The 17,963-nt window shown below is 37.8% G+C and overlaps 1 protein-coding gene across 4 annotated transcripts in view; it reads right to left on the reverse strand.

Moving 5' to 3' along the window:
- Positions 1-17,963, reverse strand: part of GNAI1 (G protein subunit alpha i1) — a 40,821-nt gene that overhangs the window by 22,284 nt on the left and 574 nt on the right. The gene's annotated exons all lie outside the window — the stretch shown is intronic.

The raw sequence follows: 17,963 nt of genomic DNA on the forward strand, positions 1-17,963 counted from the left end.
TATAAACAGAAAACAGACACCAGTACAAAAGTAATTTGTTATTGTGACACCTGAAGCATTTATAAATCAAATTAACACTTAATCTTTAAATACCTAATTATGCACTTAAGCATAAATAGGTGACAAAAGTTTAAAGATTAGTTTTATGAAATTAATATAATTTGCTTTGGGTTATTATTTTCATTCAAACAATTTGAAGAAAGTATATACCCCTGCATTCAACAACAATTTTGGAGATAAGAAATATTACTACAGTATTTAATTTACATTACCTTGTGAAGTGCTCTTTCTCTTAAAAAAATCACCACATTTGACTAACCGAGCAGGTCAGTGTCAGGGCTAGTCATAGTATCAAAATTTAATGATTTTTTAATACATTTTCTACTCAATTTTTCCTGAGTTAGATATTCACATTTCTCTATGGTGTTAGAATTCACATGTACCAAATATCTAGAGTTCTCATAAAAGCCCTCTCATTAATGTAACCACACTCATCGTACATATGAAAAAAAAAAAAGTGATTTATTACAGAGTATATAATACCAACAGTGACTTCCTGGAAGATACATTCCAGTTTTATTTAATGGAAAATAGAAACAGTTGTGAACTGCATGCTAAAATGCCTGCAGATTGCCTAATAATCTTTGTGAAGTAAGAAAATTACACCTTACTGTCCCATACGGAAAGGAGAGTCATTATTTTTGCACTCTTGAATGAAGAGCTCAGCAAAGTTTTCTGATGGATGCACTTCTACAATTTCCTTCTGTATCTCAGTGTGAATAAGTTGTCCATACAGAAAAATGAGAGCTAACTCTTGTTTTATAAAGTTCCAGACAGGAGCAAGCAGTCTTAGATGTATTACAGCTGCATATAAAACTGTCAGAGCTGGCTGTACTGTCACAACCAAACCCTACCCAAATTTAGACAGACTTGATTGCATACGCCTCAATCATGTAGTAAAGGACGCTATTTATTGCCTATGAAAGTGTGATACTAGATTTCCGCTTCACTACTGCCAATAATTTGAACAGTCTCATTGGCTCAGTTACTATTTATGTATAACAAAAAATATTAATAAAAAGACATGACAGTTCTGCTCAGACTAGAAAAAAAGCAGTGTATCAGTTCCAAACTTGAAAGAATGGTGGAGATTTTTTTGTCTGCTTAGTTTTAAATGAAAGTCTAAGCTAACTGTTAGGGCCTCACTTTGACACAAGAAAGTTTTAACAAGTATTTTCATCTCTCTGGCACACTTTGTGTGCTCCTCACAAGGGAAAAAAAAGAAAAAGGGAGGGCAACATATCCCAAAAAAATCCAATTTAAGCACAGAATTTTAAAACTTATATTCCTACTGAACTATGGGAATAAAACTTCAACTAAGTCTAATAATCTTATTATGCCAGAAAGCAGGTAGAGCCTTATGCTTCGTTATGCAGACTGACAAAGCATTTCCAACCTTATCAGCACAATTTAACACAGAAAACAGCAGAACCGTGTTCCACCCCCCCACCCCCCCAGATTCTGCTATAATCTGAAGAGTCTGCTGCCTCAAAGTTTAATAATCAGGGTCTACCTTCACATGTCAATACTTCCATAGCTGGTATTGGTGCTATCCAAAGCAGTCATTTACCTGGATCCAGCATGAGTTACAGCAGTACTCAGTGAATTCATACTCAGAACATAAACCCAGGCCTATGACTAACCCTGCTGCACCACTCATGGTACAGTTTATCTGAAGCTCAGCTAAATGAGAGGGACTAAATTTCTATTACAATTTTTTCTTTCAAAGCCAACTCTCAACTTCAGAAATAGAAATTAAAATCAAAGCATCTTCAAGTGCCTTTAAAAAAGCAAACAAAAAACAACAACAAAAAATTTAACACATCAACCTCATGTATAGTGTACTCTGAAGGAACTGAGTAGGGCTAGCAAAAGCCCGCATAAATTTAATAAACTGCTAAAGCAGTATTTGATTCTCCAAGCTGCTATTTGGCCAGTTACACAAGAACTTACTAAAAAATATTAAAAAGACTCATTTGGACTTGATGATCTTAAGGGCCTTTTCCAACCTAAATGATTCTACGACTCACTGCTATGAAATTGTAGCGAACATCATTGTAGACAGATTCAATATTCTTTTAGTTTCCAAATGGAGCAGGTCTGTGTTTCAAGAGAATTTAAATAAGTATTTTATAATTTGATTAAAAATAACAGGTCAGCAAAAATGTTACTTTAAACTACTCATAGTGTCTCATGATTTATTATCCCACACACTGCCTACATAGCAAGCATTCCAGAACTACAAATTTGTGGAACAAATGTTTTATGTACTCAAGCACAGAAACTGCTGTTTATAAGTGCTGACATCTTAACAGTAAGATATCTAACTTGTGAAACATTTGCTAATTGCTTTCTGAAGAAACTAATCAAATACCAAAATAAAAGGCAATGCAAACGTCAAGTTCATAGTATCCCTCTTTGGAGGAAACCACGTGTCAAGTAAAACAATTCCTAATATCACAAATACACTCCTCACACACACTAACACAGAAAAAATTGAAAAGTAAATTTGGAGGGCACAGGAAACCTAGATGAAGAGAAGAGCTAGATAAAAACTGAAGAGCAGAATGGGGTTGGCTTTGAACCACCAACTAAGTTGAACAAAGAAACAGAACCCACAAACAAGTAAAATAGCCTTGCATTTTGCCAGAAAAGAGTTCAAGTATGGACAAAACTAATTAACATAAAACTTTCAATAGCTTCTAGTCAGCTTTTCAGACTGTCAAACAGAAGACTTGCAGCAGATTAACTTAAACATAGACACACATGTGAAATTTAAAATAAAAAATAAAACCACAGTGATTGCAAATTGTTGGATTCACCTACTGTAAAGTCCTCTCCTATCCAGTCTTCTGTCAGATGTTAGCATTTCACAGCAGAAGGCACAAGATGAATGGTGCCTGTTCCTCAGCTGCCACTGGTCACAGAACAAGCTAAATGCCCAGGGATTTCTGCTGTTTCTGCTATGGAGCCAATAACCTTTTACAAAAGCACATGGCAAGCAGATAGCGTGGAGGTATAATCTCTTAAATTTATCACCTCATGACACATTACTGGACATGAGATTTAGATTAGAATTCAAGCTGCTAATCATTGTTACTATATTAAAAATACATCAACACTAGCACAAGAAACCCGCAAACAGTGAAAACTTGCTGCTACACATCCACCAGACAGGCTGACCACTAAAGGAAACATTCTCTGACATCAGCACCCACACCACTATATCTCCCCGTAAATTTTTTTTTTTTTTGTCTTGTGTCCCCACTCCCTCTGTTTGAAGCCACCTAGCAGTTACACTTCTTATCCACCATCATCTTGTATTCTTCTAATTACGGGGTGGCTGCTGCCACTGACAGTTTATGTTCTGTTTCCCCTTCCCAACTGTTTTTATAGAGTCAGCCAGAGACAGAGACAGCTCAAACAGTACTCATTACCTATACAGTGGCATTAGTCTTGGACTTTCCACAGCTCCTGGAAATTGATTATGCCTGGAAACTTTGAATGAGTTAAGAAAGAAGCTGTGTGAATAATATCTGGAAGAAAAATATTTCAGTAACTTAGCAATGTAGTGATAGAGTGTGAATCCCAGATTACATCACTGGTTGAAACCACAGGAGTAACAGATTCTAAAATTATGACATTGACTCAGATAAAAGATCTGAGATAATTCTCAAGGTTTCAGTAGCTGCATGCCGGCTTAGTTCTACAGAAGAAGCACCAATTAAACCTATAAGCCACTGTCACTTTTGCAAATTCCCTAATAAATCAAGAACTAATGACAACTAATTATTTCTTTCCTAGATCTTCCGTATTGCTCTTAGTAGGTGTTTGAAATCAATAGTACAAACAAAATACTCAATATATTATATATGAAACATAATTTAAGAAAACCATTAATATAAAATGTTACCTCAAGAAGCAATCGTGTATTAACTCACATTAGCACCCTGTGTATTTATTCAGGTCTAGACCTCCAATAAATTGCTTTAAGTGTCTTAGATACCTAGGCTATTACTACAGTAAACATATAAGCAAGTGATAAAGATGGTATTAATTAGTTTAAGTATTGAAACAGAAAAGAAAAAGTGTGGGTTTATATTCAGCGTAACCTCTGGAACTCAATGAATTCTAAAAAATAAAGCTTATGGTGAAACAAGCAGAGCACACGCTCCATTTTGCAAACCTCAAAGTAACATCTATTCACATCTTTATCTTTAGAAGTATGAATTGAGTTTCCAGCTATTTCAAATTTTCTATTAGTGCTTAATACCTTTTTATGACAAAGGTTTTATGGAATCTTCTTTTTGCTTAGCAGAATTTTTTTTATGTGCAATTTTATGTACAACACACTTGAATGCATGCAGCTTTTGAATGCAAATTGTATCTAGCTCTTCAAGCCTGTTCTTAAATTTATATTCCGCAACTGTTTCAAATTATTGGCTGTAAAGCTACTGCCAGATAGTAGGAACCCTTTTATCATTCTATGTGCCACTTATACCATAACCATATTGTGGACTCATTGTCTCACTATAAAGGAGAGCACCAGTACAATCCCAAGTGTCATATTTCAGAAACTCTGTGAAACATTCAAAAGGAAAGATGTTACCCTGGAATTCAATCTACTGTAAAAAGATGTATCGGTTGAGAACGTACAAGAGATCTCTTTAAAAACCACTATCATTGCCTTACAGAGGGACAGTGCCATTGTACTTTAAAATCTGAGGCATTTTCTTCAATTAAGATATACGTGTAGCTTCCTTTGTGTGATGTGCCAAACCCAGCAAGACCATGACAATCTGAGACTCAAAGGTTTGGAAATAAACTTCTTATTTATGCCAGAAATTAAATAAGGGAATGGATGCACATTTAGAGATGAAAACCACATGTCAGGCTTGATGCCTGACAACTATATGCCGCACCACCAGTAGCTAAAACATTTGTGGCTCCAGGTTTATCTAACATGTTAATGCTGACAGCAACTTGTAAGATTATCAGTTGACCACTTAAACATATCAAAGGCCAGTCTCCACACTACTACTGTCCTCTAAAAGATTTGGGAATCTCCTCAAAATTTAAAGTACAGAAACTGGTGTTTCTAATGGCACTTCATTAATAGCAAACAACGGATCTTCTCTTCGAAATTCAAATAAGATTTAAATTTATTATTTAAAAAATTGAAGTGGTTATCTTCTTTCATGCATAGTAGTATGCTCAGAAACAATCACTACATAATTTGAAATCATGGTATCAAAGACATTAAAGACCTTCCAGAACACAAATTTGAGTAGATATTGTATATAACCACGTATAAGAGAAATGCTGAGTGCTCCAACAGAAAGAACCACCTCCTCCTTTACTCTTACAATATTTACCAAGAGTTACTGTCAATTTCTGCCAACACAGTACAGCATACCTCAACCAGACCTCCAAATACATATCTAATAAACCTCTAGAAATCCAGAGTACCTTGACATTTTTCTTGACAGTGTGGTTGGCCTTCATGGCCTTTTACTGTTCACTGAGCTAGAAATATGGTGTGCAAAGATGGTAGCTTCAGTGACTGAGATACCAGAGAGAACTTCTACTACTAAGCAGAACTATCACTAATCAAAGATACTTTACAAAAAAAATCCCCACTGCAACAGAGGCATACTTTATGCAGGGTATTGGAGTGGGGCAGGGAGTTACAACAAACGAACTTGGAATTCACAGCATATTTTCACCTCAGGCTCCACTTGAAATTCAGAAGACAACTACTGTTGTATTATCTACAGTTGTGACAGATCCAACTGTCCCTGCCACCTCACATTACTATGTAACTGTACCAAGAGTTGGAAAAATCATGAAGCAGGGCATGTGCATTCCTGTCAAAATAGGAAAAAGATCTCTCATGTAAATCTCAGCTGATTTTATTCAAAGCTCTACTTGTCATGTAACACCAAGGCATTATTTGCAAATGAGATAAATGGGTACTGTCGAAGTTTATATCAGGGCAAATGCAGTTATACTAAAAGTTAGTCCATTATTGCAAAAGTAGTGCAACTTTAGTTCACATAAATTGTCAGTCTTCATCCACACCTAAACTTAATGCGTTTTACACCTTGTAGCTTGAGGACTAAGATCCAAAAAAATAAGGAGAACAAGGACATTGATAGTTGACCTAAATTCACTAGAAAAAGGTCTCTACCTCCACCAAAAAATTGTAAGGATTTACAAAGTGACACAGATTGAAATGTTAAATGCAAAAGATCTAGCTATCCAGACTGACCTTTTTCAAAAGCAAATATTTTTCAGAACTCTTATTTGTATTTGAGCCAGGAAAGAAAATTCATTTGTATACTCAACCATATTCTTTTGTTACATGCATTTTTCCACACAGTTACCTACAAGCAGAATATTATTTGTGGTTAACAGTACTAAACCAAAAATCTTGCTTTTTTGGTCATTATTGTTTAAACAGACTTTGCATTTAACTGGTCTCAAATTAAACTGAGAAAGCTTTGAAGTATATAAAAATTTCAGCCCATTGAAAGAGGGAGTTGCACCCAACAAGGCAAGAAGCCAGGAGCAAGACAGATACCTACATGAACAGCAGCTTGTTAGGCCCCTAACAAGTATGTTGTCAAAGACTGGTCTAATCTAACCCCAAAAGGCCCTACGCTTCAGAACAGCAGAGAAATAACCTAAGCACTCTCTCAACTAGGAATTAAATGACAGCCTTTGCTAGTGAACGCTGAGGCCCTAAAGCATGTTAGAAGGAATCCCTGTCAATGTCTTTAAGAGCTTTAGAAAGTATATAATGGTTTTGCCAAGAGTTTACAGGATTTATTAAGGATCAGTAACTGAAGCTGCATGCAGTTGAGAAATCCATTTTCAAAATGCTTCAAGAAATATTTAACGCATCAAGACAACACTTCAATGAGACTTAGCAGCTTGTTTTCAGTCCACCCTCGTACAGTGTATCACTGGTAGATTCTGAAATCAATGAGCATTCAAAATAACACTTAATTAAATAAAATCTATAAATAATCAAGATAATTGCCTTGTTTACTCCCAATTTTGTTATTGCAAGACATTTCTCTCCAGTCACAGTTAGTTCTAAAATTGCATTCCAATACTACATTCACACTGTACTCTGTTTCTAATGTTAGTACGCCTTTACCATTTTAACTGGAGATTAATGTCTCCGTTCTCCTCTGCACTGTTTGGACACTGAGCTGGCAGTTATGTTTCTGGTCCACTACCATCTTGCATTCTTCACAAAGTGCTAGGTAGAAGATGATTCTTCCTAGTCAAGCCTACAATCTCTAAGTTAGAACAGTATTTTGAAGAATAAGGAAACATGTCTGAGACTTCCTAGACTTGCAATGAAAATAAACTCCTACCTCCATTTTCTGATCAAGTGCCCTAATCAACACGCTCCTTGAGAAAGACTAGCATTATGTCCTATTACATCAATGAAGTTTTAAAATAAGTGAGTGTTGAACAGAGTTTAACACGTCTACCAACTGGACCGTGCAGATGAACACAATTTCACATTGTTCCTAATCCGATTCTACAGTAAACTGTGACACAGAAATGCAGAAATTGAAAGAATCCTATTTTGCTCCCATTTTCCCCTGCACCCACTTTAAATCTTTATATCTATTGCAGAGAAGCTAGCTGCCAATTAACTTCTGTGCTTGGAGTACAGATCTTCACTTGGGAGCTTCTCTTCCCTGTGATGTTTTACTTCCAATTCCTGGAAGAAGTTGAGAAGGATGTTTACTTGCTTCCTAATCACACAGACCTGTTTGTCATTTAATTCATATTTTTTCATTACAATTTCTGTGTCCGTAGTTTTTGCCTTAATTATTTTCTGCAGGACTTTATCTTAGTTCTGTATCCTTTCAGCATACAGGACAGTGAACAAGGCATGTGGACATTCATGCTCAACTCATCCCTAAGTATTACTATCAAACCCACACGAAGTTATTTTGTTCATTTGCCTTTTTAATGTGTGTTGTGTACTACTATTAATACTAGGATTTTTTTTTCTTTGTGGGGTTTTGTTTGCTTGTTGTACCTTTAATATATCACACTTTATATATTGTTGAACCCCTCCTTCTTCCATTAGCGATAGTGCAGCTCCCTGATGAATTGGAATGAGGTTGCTGATTCAGGTGGCAGAAGGAAGAGAGGTTCCCCTGCACCCACTTTAAAGATTTTAAGACTATGCATTTCCAGTACTCCATTTGCATAAGGCATGTATCTGCTCCTCATCATGTTTGTGTTCAGGTCCTCATCAGACCATTAGGAAATACCAGTTAAATCAACCACTCCAGCAGCGAACTAAGTCCAAACAGGACAGCCAATCTGACTATTAAACCAGCACAAGTAGGCAAGAACCTCTTGAGTTTTACTGGAAACTTAAAAAAAAAAACAACCAGAAATTCAGAATGTCCGTATGGTCATGATAAGTAACAACTCATTATGAGCCAAACAACTGCAACAGCTTCATCCATGTAAAAAAACAACATACAGTTGTACGGCAAGAAATGTTACTAACTTTGCAAAGAGAAGATGGGATGCAGGTAGCCATTTGATTCCAACGGTATTCTCATTTCAAGAAACAGACCATATTAAATTCTAGAAGATATTAAGAATTATAAACCTGCTTCACAGCTTCAACAGGAATTTTCATTACAGTACATTGATTTCTTCTTTAAAAGCAATCTGTTTAGAGCAATGGTTGTAAAGATTTCCTGTCCATTCTGGTTGCCTAGATACTGTTAAATTTCACTAAAGATCTAATCAGATACCTTTGCTAAGTATATTACACACTTCAAATGCAATACTACTTTCTAAAAAGCATTTATGACAAAGTAATGCACAGTTTATTTCATAAATCGAAGCACTGTATATTCGAATGGTGTTGATTCCTTTAAATAAGTAACTTTATGAAAAGTATTTTCTAATTTCAATTTATATAGATACATATATTTCAGTTCACATGCATCTTTAAATACATAACGCTCATACAAACACATACATATATGTCAACACCACTACTTGATTAAGTTGATATCTAAACAAAGAAGAAATTGTGTTATTCAGAGCTTCAACAACCCTTTGTTTATGAAAACCAGGAAAGCAATTTATTTGCCTATCATATGTTTAACAACAAATCTCTTATTTAAAGAAATAGTTCTTAAATGTTCTATGGCAATTACCCCATCACATCAGTTGAGATCCTGAAACAATGATATCAAGATAAATTTAAAAATGTTACACATAAATATGGTTTTCAAGGAAGGGGCTGGCCATCAATTAAACCAAAATGTAACAGTCAAATTTTGACCTGAACAGATAACATACTTTCAAATCAAGGAATAATGCATATGGGTATCTGTGACACTAGGTGATTTTTAGGCCATTTTGCTGGGACAGCATAAACATAATACTTTACCTCCTGTTACATATTCAAGCTACAGATAATTCCAGAGATTTTGAAGCTGGCTCCACAGCTCTGCAAATTCCAGGAGCAAAGCCATGATAATGGCAAACATCTTCCAAATTCCCAACTCTAACACATCTTACAGCTACACTGTGACAGGGTTATTAGCAGACAGCTGCAAACTTGGATTAGTCTATGACATTGTGTTGGTTTCGCATGGCAAGGTTTTGGTAGCAGGGGGGCTACAGGGGTGGCTTCTGTGAGAAGCTGCTAGAAGCTTCCCCTGTGTCTGACAGAGCCAATGCCAGCCGGCTCCAAGATGGATCCGCTGGCCAAGGCCAAGCCAATCAGCACCTCTGTGATAACATATTTAAGAAAGAGAAAAAGAGTTAGAGCTTTTGCAGCCAGAGAGAGGAGTGAGAAGATCTGAGAAACTCTGCAAACACCAAGGTCAGTGCAGAAGGAGGGGCAGGAGGTGCTCCAGGCACCAGAGCAGAGATTCCCCTGCAGCCTGTGGTGAAGACCATGGTGAAGCAGGCTGTCCCCCTGCAGCCCATGGAGGAAGGATGAGGGGGTGTAGAGATTCCACCTGCAGCCCAGGGAGGACCCCACGCTGGAGCAGGTGGAGGCACCTGAAGAAGGCACGTGTGACCCCGTGGGAAGCCCGCGCTGGAGCAAGCTCCTGGCAGGAGCTGTGGATCCGTGGAGAGAGGAGCCCACGCCAGAGCAGGTTTGCTGGCAGGACTTGTGACCCCGTGGGGGACCCACGCTGGAGCAGTTTGCTCCTGAAGGTCTGCACCCCGTGGGACAGACCCACGCTGGAGCAGTTCATGAAGGACTGTCTCCTGTGAGAGGGACCCCACGCTGGAGCAGGGGAACGATGACAGGAGTCCTCCCCCTGAGGATGAAGAAGCGGCAGAAACACCGCGTGATGAACTGACCGTAACCCCCATTCCCCGTCCCCCTGTGCCGCTGGGGGGGGCGGAGGTTGAAGCCGGGAGTGAAGTTGAGCCCGGGAAGATGGGAGGGGTGGGGGGAGGTGTTTTAAGATTTGGCTTTATTTCTCTTTCCTCTACTCTGTTTTGCCTAGTAATAAATTAGATGAATTCCCTCTCTAAGTTCAGTCTGTTTTGCTCGTGACGATAATTAGAGAATGATCTCTCCCTGTCCTTATCTCGACCCGTAAGTTTTTTTTTCGTTGTACTTTTCTCCCCTGTCTAGAGAAGGAGGGGAGTGATAGAGCGGCTCTGGTGGGCACCTGGCCCTCAGCCAGGGTCAACCCTCCACAGACGTCATATTTCATTTCCCACCCTGATTCTCATTAAGAAATCTTGTCTTGTCTGCTCCTACTCAATGGACAAGGAGAACAAAATGTTTAGCATTAAGAAGAGACGAGTTCAAATCTTTTATTGCAAAAGCATACGTTCCTTGTACACAAATGTGTCTCACCAAGAGTTTATTTTTGTCTTAATCATCCAATAAATTTCAGTATCTTAATTATCCTTCTGCTGAAAATGTCACTAAGTTGAGCCACTTCAAATACTCTGCATTTTTTTTTAATAGCTCACTCAAAATTTCCTGCTTTCACAAGTTCAAAGTTCTGATTTTTCCAACTGCTCTCTATATACCTTAGCAACTTAAATACTTCTTTTTTGGATACAGAATCTCTCAGGTGTAGCCAACTAAGTTCCATTTACAGAATAAAAAAGCACTAATTTACACAAAGCCTGAGGTAACAGTAGGACACTAAGTAAACAATGGCAATAAATAGAACAGCTGACCTCAGTAAAGCTGGACAATGACTAAGAGTCAACCTCAGAAGAGCAAGTTTTCATCAATATGGGTTCTCCTATACATATCTTGGAGAAAAACCCTTTTAATAGCTAATTATCAAGTCAGTTCAGATCTTTATTTCAGCATTTCCATCGCAGAAAAACTTCACGCTTAACAGAACATCTTAAACATCTCTTTCCTACTTCCAGTTTTCTACCTTGACATTTGCCAGATAGCATATTACAGGAAACACTGCAGACATCCATCAAGCTCAGCAGCAAAACTGAGTTCAGAATTTCATGCCTTCTGAAGCTGAACTCATGGCTTGGTTTCAAAATATTTAGCCAGATTTTAGGATGTGCCAACTACTCAATTCTTCCTTCTCAGAGGACCAAAACAACTAAACAGTAAAATGTGGTAGCAAAGGAACAATCCACTTTGGCAATACGATTATATAAATCAGCACAGCCTAACTCTTTATAGCACAAAGCCTGAGTTCAAGTTGTGCCAACACAACTATGCAAGGAGCTGTAAACTTCAGTTCTGAATTGAGTTAGAAATAACTACACAAAAGGAGGTTAGCTTAAATATATGATCATTTCAGTAATATAATCTATAGAACTGAAGTAAATTGTCATATCAGCACAACGATAATACAATAAACCATGCTGCTAGAAAAAGTAGGAAGAAACTAGTTAAGTCAGTGTATAACAGAACTTCGGTGTAGTCTTGAGGCATCACTGATGCTGGGAGGCAACTGCTTACCAAAAAGTACCTTACCAGAGCTCCAATTCGGGGGGGGGGGGGGGGAGGGGAGAAGCATTACATTGTTTTTAAAAGACAACTTGAAGGAAAATAATTTTTTAAGCTTAAAAATGTTTTCTAACTCTTAAAATAAAATATAAAAAAAAGGCCTTAAAGCCTAATGCAGAAGATAAGTTAAGTAATTTTTATATATCTACACTTTTTAATCAAGAGACAAAAAAGCAAAGTTCCCATTACTGGTATCATGACATAGTACAAAACGTAGTTTCTCTTCAGCCCTTCCTAAAACACAGGATCACAGAATGGTTTGGGTTGGAAGGGACCTCAAAGGCCATCTAGTTCCAACCCCCCTGCTGTGGGCAGGGACACCCTCCACTAGACCAGGTTGCCCAAAGCCCCATCCAACCTGGTCTTAAACACTTCCAGGGATGGGGCCTCCACAGCTTCTCTGGGCAACCTGTTCCAGTGCCTCACCACCCTCACAGTAAAGAATTTCTTCCTAATATCTAATTTAAATCGATCCTCTTTTAGTTAAAGCCATTACCCCATGTCGTATCACTACATATGTGTTGAAGTAAATTTTTTCCTAAGAATGTTAAAAAATTAAAATCATGATACAATCATAAGTGGTGATTTTATAAAGAAACTTCCAAAATTAAGATTTAAGATAATAATGCAACAGTTGAGCCAAAATCACTGAAAATAATTTGTATTGTAATGAAGAAGTTTATATACAGATTGAAGAGCAATATTATGATGTTGTGAATTATTACACAAACATTCAAAGGGAAAGAAACAAGCATAAAATCCCAAACTGCAATTACACAAACACAACCATAACTGAATGGCTGTGTTTTATGCACATCCATGAGCCTCCTTTCACAAAAGGAGGATTATTACACTATGGGAATCGAGTAATTTTGACTTTGTTCTTTGAAATTGTTATATTTAGTACAAAGGCTTGAGGATTTCATTGACTTCACTACAGATATAAAAATCCACATAAATAACACCCTGATTGCCAGAGTCCAACTGTACCATATTGAAATGCAAGAGAGCTCCTACTAAATCTCAGCACAGAGGCAGAAAGTGGGGGTGGGGGGGGGAAGGCCAGGTAGGCAAGAACAAGAAAACAAACCAAAAAACCCAAACCCACACATCAAACACTTAGGTATCAGAAAATAGCTTTTAAATAAGAGGCGAACTTTGTTGTCTCTGAAGGTGAGACAGGAAATATTTTGTCAGAAATGTTTTAAACTAGGCTGGCATAACTTACAAGGATGAGGTCAACATCTTTGAAATGTGCAATACTTGTTTGTGAGAATAAGGCTTTTTTGAGAGCTCCTGAAAGTTCAGATTTCTAAAGTCTTGTGTTGAGAAAGAGAATACCCTGGAGGAAAGGCAAGAAAAGTAATGATACAAATATATTTATTTTTTTTTAGTCCAATGTGCAGTCAGGTCTGAGGGAAGGCAAATATTGCCAAGGACTGCGAGGATCATGCTGTTGAAAAGATGAGTATGCAGTGGGAGTCAGTTGACTGAGCAAAGATACAGGTCTGTAACAAAAGAAAAGCACTAGAAAAAGATGCCTGAGAGAAGATTTAGAAGAACAACCCAATAGAATTGTTCCAGTTACTGCCTTAAGGAACAGTAAGAACCACAATGAAAAAGATCAAGAGCAGTTCTGTCTTAAGTTAAAAAAACAGGTATCTTTAAGAACGCGACATGTCAATGTTCCAGTACGAATCACAAGGACCTATTCAGGAATGGAAAAGTGGCTCCGTTGGTCATGAGTATAAAGGCATCCATTGAACTTAAATCTGCCAACGTGATTATGCAGAAAGAAGACATACAATTACAGTTGTCAAATATATTGTCTGTGACCTCCTAGATCCCAGGATTCACTACTAAATAATGTTTAAGACACATCTATTGCCTTTTTCATTCAAGCTACTAAGAACCTGAACACTGAATTTGCTATATTAGGTGAAGAATGTGATAATCCACAAGACAAAGCGTTAATCCTATAAAGTCATGCTGCCAGTTTGAATGTAATCATAGTACCTGATGAGTTAACCTCATACCAGAAGGCTTTCTACTAAACGAGGTACTGCCTGTTCTCCTGCACTTGGCATAAATTCAGTCTTATGTGCTTTAGCTAATTCAACAGAAATGTACTTGCAAATCCACACCTGATCTGGATCACATGTATATTAATGCAGCACACAGATCAGTCACACAGAACCACCATTTTCCAACATGAGTAGAATTACATTCATTTTGTAAGCATCCCTGGAATTTTTATTTGTTGAACACTAAAAGTTAAGATGAGGAGCCATGGAACAGAAAAACAACTTGGGTCTACTGCTTTCTCTACTTGGAAGCCAGCTCAAATATACATTGCTTTTCAGAAGTCTTGCTTACACTAAGTATATGAGCTTAACTATAACAAACAACAACAAAAAAACAATAAAACAAATTATTACTTCAAACAATTAGGAAACATGTTTAGGAACACAAATATTAAAGCGCTTAAGGAAAAATACTTTTGTATGTTAATTTTTTAGTGTCGGACAATATACTAGACTGCACATATTTTTTGTTGAGTTCCCATGAAATGTAAGTATTTCCTTGTCACACATTGATTGAAAAAAATTTAAATGAAAGAAGTTCATTTCTTTAATGATTTGAAAAAATAAAATCACCAAATTTCATGTATAAACAAGCATTTCCCATTTGGCTTACAAACTATATGCTCAAATTCAGCTTACTTCTAATAATGAGGATGGCTCTCAGAAAACTTCCAGAAAAGGTTTTCCTGCTGTTGGGATAGCTCATTGAAGTGCACAGACTGCAAGGTTAAAATATTCTTATACATGGATAATGTTCAGAATCCAGTATTTTTATTCCAAGACCCGATGCATGACCTGCACTCAAATTTGTACAAAATGATGCACCAATTTACAGATATGACAAAAGAAGTTAGATAACCCAGGCCAATAGTATTTTGCACAGTTTAAATATGTCTGCTTCCTCCTAGAGACGGGGCAACAAAATATAAATCTAACCTGGATCAGTGATATTGTTCACAAAGTCATGGTTTAGGTACAACAATGTCACATCTATCTCTCTTAATTAAATTACTGCAATTTCCTTGTTTCAGAAAAACCTTCAGAAAAGTATATAATGGAATAAATTAAATTTAAAGGCTAGAAATAGACTGATTTTATAAACACATCTTTCCTCTGTGAAGCCTTCTAGCTCAAGTATCAGCTCTAATCACCACACAAAAACATAGCTTTTATAGATGCTAGAATAAATCTGTCTTACTGGGTCAATAGGTATACAGCTACATGCTCCTTTTCTACATAAGCAAGGTATTTTAAATGCCTCTCACACATTGTATTTTCCTGGCAGCAGACCACAATTTGTACTTTTCCTTTTATTTCAGTATCTTTTTAACAGAACAAGCCTATAAATAGATGTAGGAGTACAACTGAGTAGATGATAAAATATGACATATGGGTGAACAAGCAATTGGGAAAGTGAGCAGTGAGAAGAAAGTGACTCTAGTGGAAGTAACTTTAAATAGTTTTGCCATCAAATAAAGCATTTGCATAACATTTAAGACATCTGACACAGTCGCAAGGAAAAGTAACAAAAATTTTCATTCCAAGACCTGTGAAATACACAAATGCATCCATGGGTGTATATACAAAACCTCATTCTGAGTTCAGTAAGCATTTATGTAATTTTTGTTTCAATAATGATGCAAACACCAGTCCTAAAAGAAGCTAGTCTGCTAGTTTTCACACCTTTTTAATAGGGGAGGGGAAAATACTAAATCAACTGAGCTACAGCTTAGGACACTATGAGAAAACACATACATTTAGGCATTTCCATATACTAAGATTTCATGAGATTCCAGCAGGAAAACATACTTTCCTCAAAAACTTTTCTGTATCAGAAACACCGAATTTAGAAAATTTAAAAATAAAAGCTCACAACCTAGGTCTTTATACATAAGAGCCTTAAACAACTGAAAATAGCAACAAAATTAATTCTCAAGTTTAAAGCATGTTTCTATAGATGTGGACTTTATCCATATCAACAGAATATGATGAAAGATATGAAGACAACTACCAAACTACATGTACTGAAAGTTCCATACAGAACAGCGAAACACTGAAAAATCATTTAAAATGCCTTGCCAGAAGACAAATAAAGCACTATTTTGCCACCTTTGAAAGAGACTAGCATCTGCAATATTGCTACTGATCACATACAGGATAACCTTTCCATGCAACCATCTGAGGATTCCAAAGGCATACAGGACTAGGCACAGTAACTACCAAAAGCCTAACAGTTTCTGGAAAATAAAACAAAAAGCACAGCTTTAATTGTTTCCCTCACAAACGAACTTTTAAATCTATAAAGACATTTTAGGGCATTTGCTCTTCCCATGCTGGGTTTGTTTCATCTCTTCATCTACACATGAAAGCACATCAGTTTCCTGTACCTTTCTGCAGATATTTTAGAATTTAGCAACAGAAAGAAGTTATTTAAGAGGTCTACTACAACATTTGTAGTGAATAGAGCACCAAGCAATCTAGCAAAATCAATGTCGAGGGGAGTGAGAAATTGGGAAATTGTTTAAAAAGTTTGTCTGAAACTGTAGCTCTGGGAGGAGAAGGGCAGCACGAGGAAAGCTGCAACTCAACAGTTTTTTAACTCCGGATTAGAAGGATCCGGTCTGGTTTAGCTATACAGCATATACTGCAAAACTTCCTACAACATTCACACAATGCAAATCTTGCAGCACTCAGCTGTCCACAAGTCATACAGTAGTTTTAGTCCTGCACAAAGGTATTTCTAATTAAGACCCTTGCTTCCTTTTTTCTTGTAATTTTTAAAAATAATCTTATTTTACTTATCGTTACACACAAACATATCACTTAAAATATACAAAAAAAGCTAGCTTCAAGTACTTGTGAGCAAAAGTCAAGAACACATGATAGCGTATTATGTGAGTCACTACATTACACATTTAGAAGCCCCATCAAGGTTGCACTTCACATTGTAAGATTTCAGCAACATAAGCAACTTCCACAAAAATAAAACAATAAAAAAAGTTAAATGGTGCTTTGCCTTCTGTTCCTTTGATGCTTTCTGCATTATTCTTATAGCAATAGTTTAGGAGATGTTCCAATCTACAAGAAACATTAGGAGCAAACACTCTCCAACCTAAAATTTCCTTCCTCTGAGCAGAGGTAAACAGAATCCACGTCGAAAGTTTGAGATGTTATCCCCTTCGAATACAAGTTAGGACCCACTCTAAACAAGGGCCCCGGGACAAACTACGCCGTGCCCTTTCCCTAGAACTGCCCTGCTTCTAACCCCGAAACAAGCCGAGGCGCCCACCTGCGTTAAGGGGATACTGTGCCTCCCCTTACCCCGAAAACTTTTGTAGAGCCATGAACACACACCCCACGTTATCCAAGAAAGGAATCCCACCACCCAACCCGCCCTCCAAGCCCGAAAAGCGGGGCTCTCTCTGCCCAGCCACCCTCGGGTACCCGATGAGCTGCGAGCTGGCTCGGCGGGCACCTGCCCCGCCCTCGCCTACACGGGGCCCTTACCTCAGGGCTGGGAGACGAGGGAACCCTTACCTCAGGAAGGCGGGGAGGGGGTTACTTCAGGGGGGGCCTTACCTCAGGGAAGCGGGGAGGGGGTTACTTCAGGGGGGCCCTTACCTCAGGGAAGCGGGGAGGGGGTTACTTCAGGGGGGCCCTTACCTCAGGGAAGCCGGGGGGGGGGGGGCGGTTACTTCAGGGGGGGCCTTTCCTCAGGGAAGTGTGTGGGGGGGCGGTTACTTCAGGGGGGGCCTTACCTCAGGGACTGGGCGGGTTACTTCGGGGGGACCCTT

The sequence above is a fragment of the Balearica regulorum genome, chromosome 1, assembly GCF_011004875.1.
Source record: "Balearica regulorum gibbericeps isolate bBalReg1 chromosome 1, bBalReg1.pri, whole genome shotgun sequence".
Taxonomy (NCBI): Eukaryota; Metazoa; Chordata; class Aves; order Gruiformes; family Gruidae; genus Balearica; species Balearica regulorum.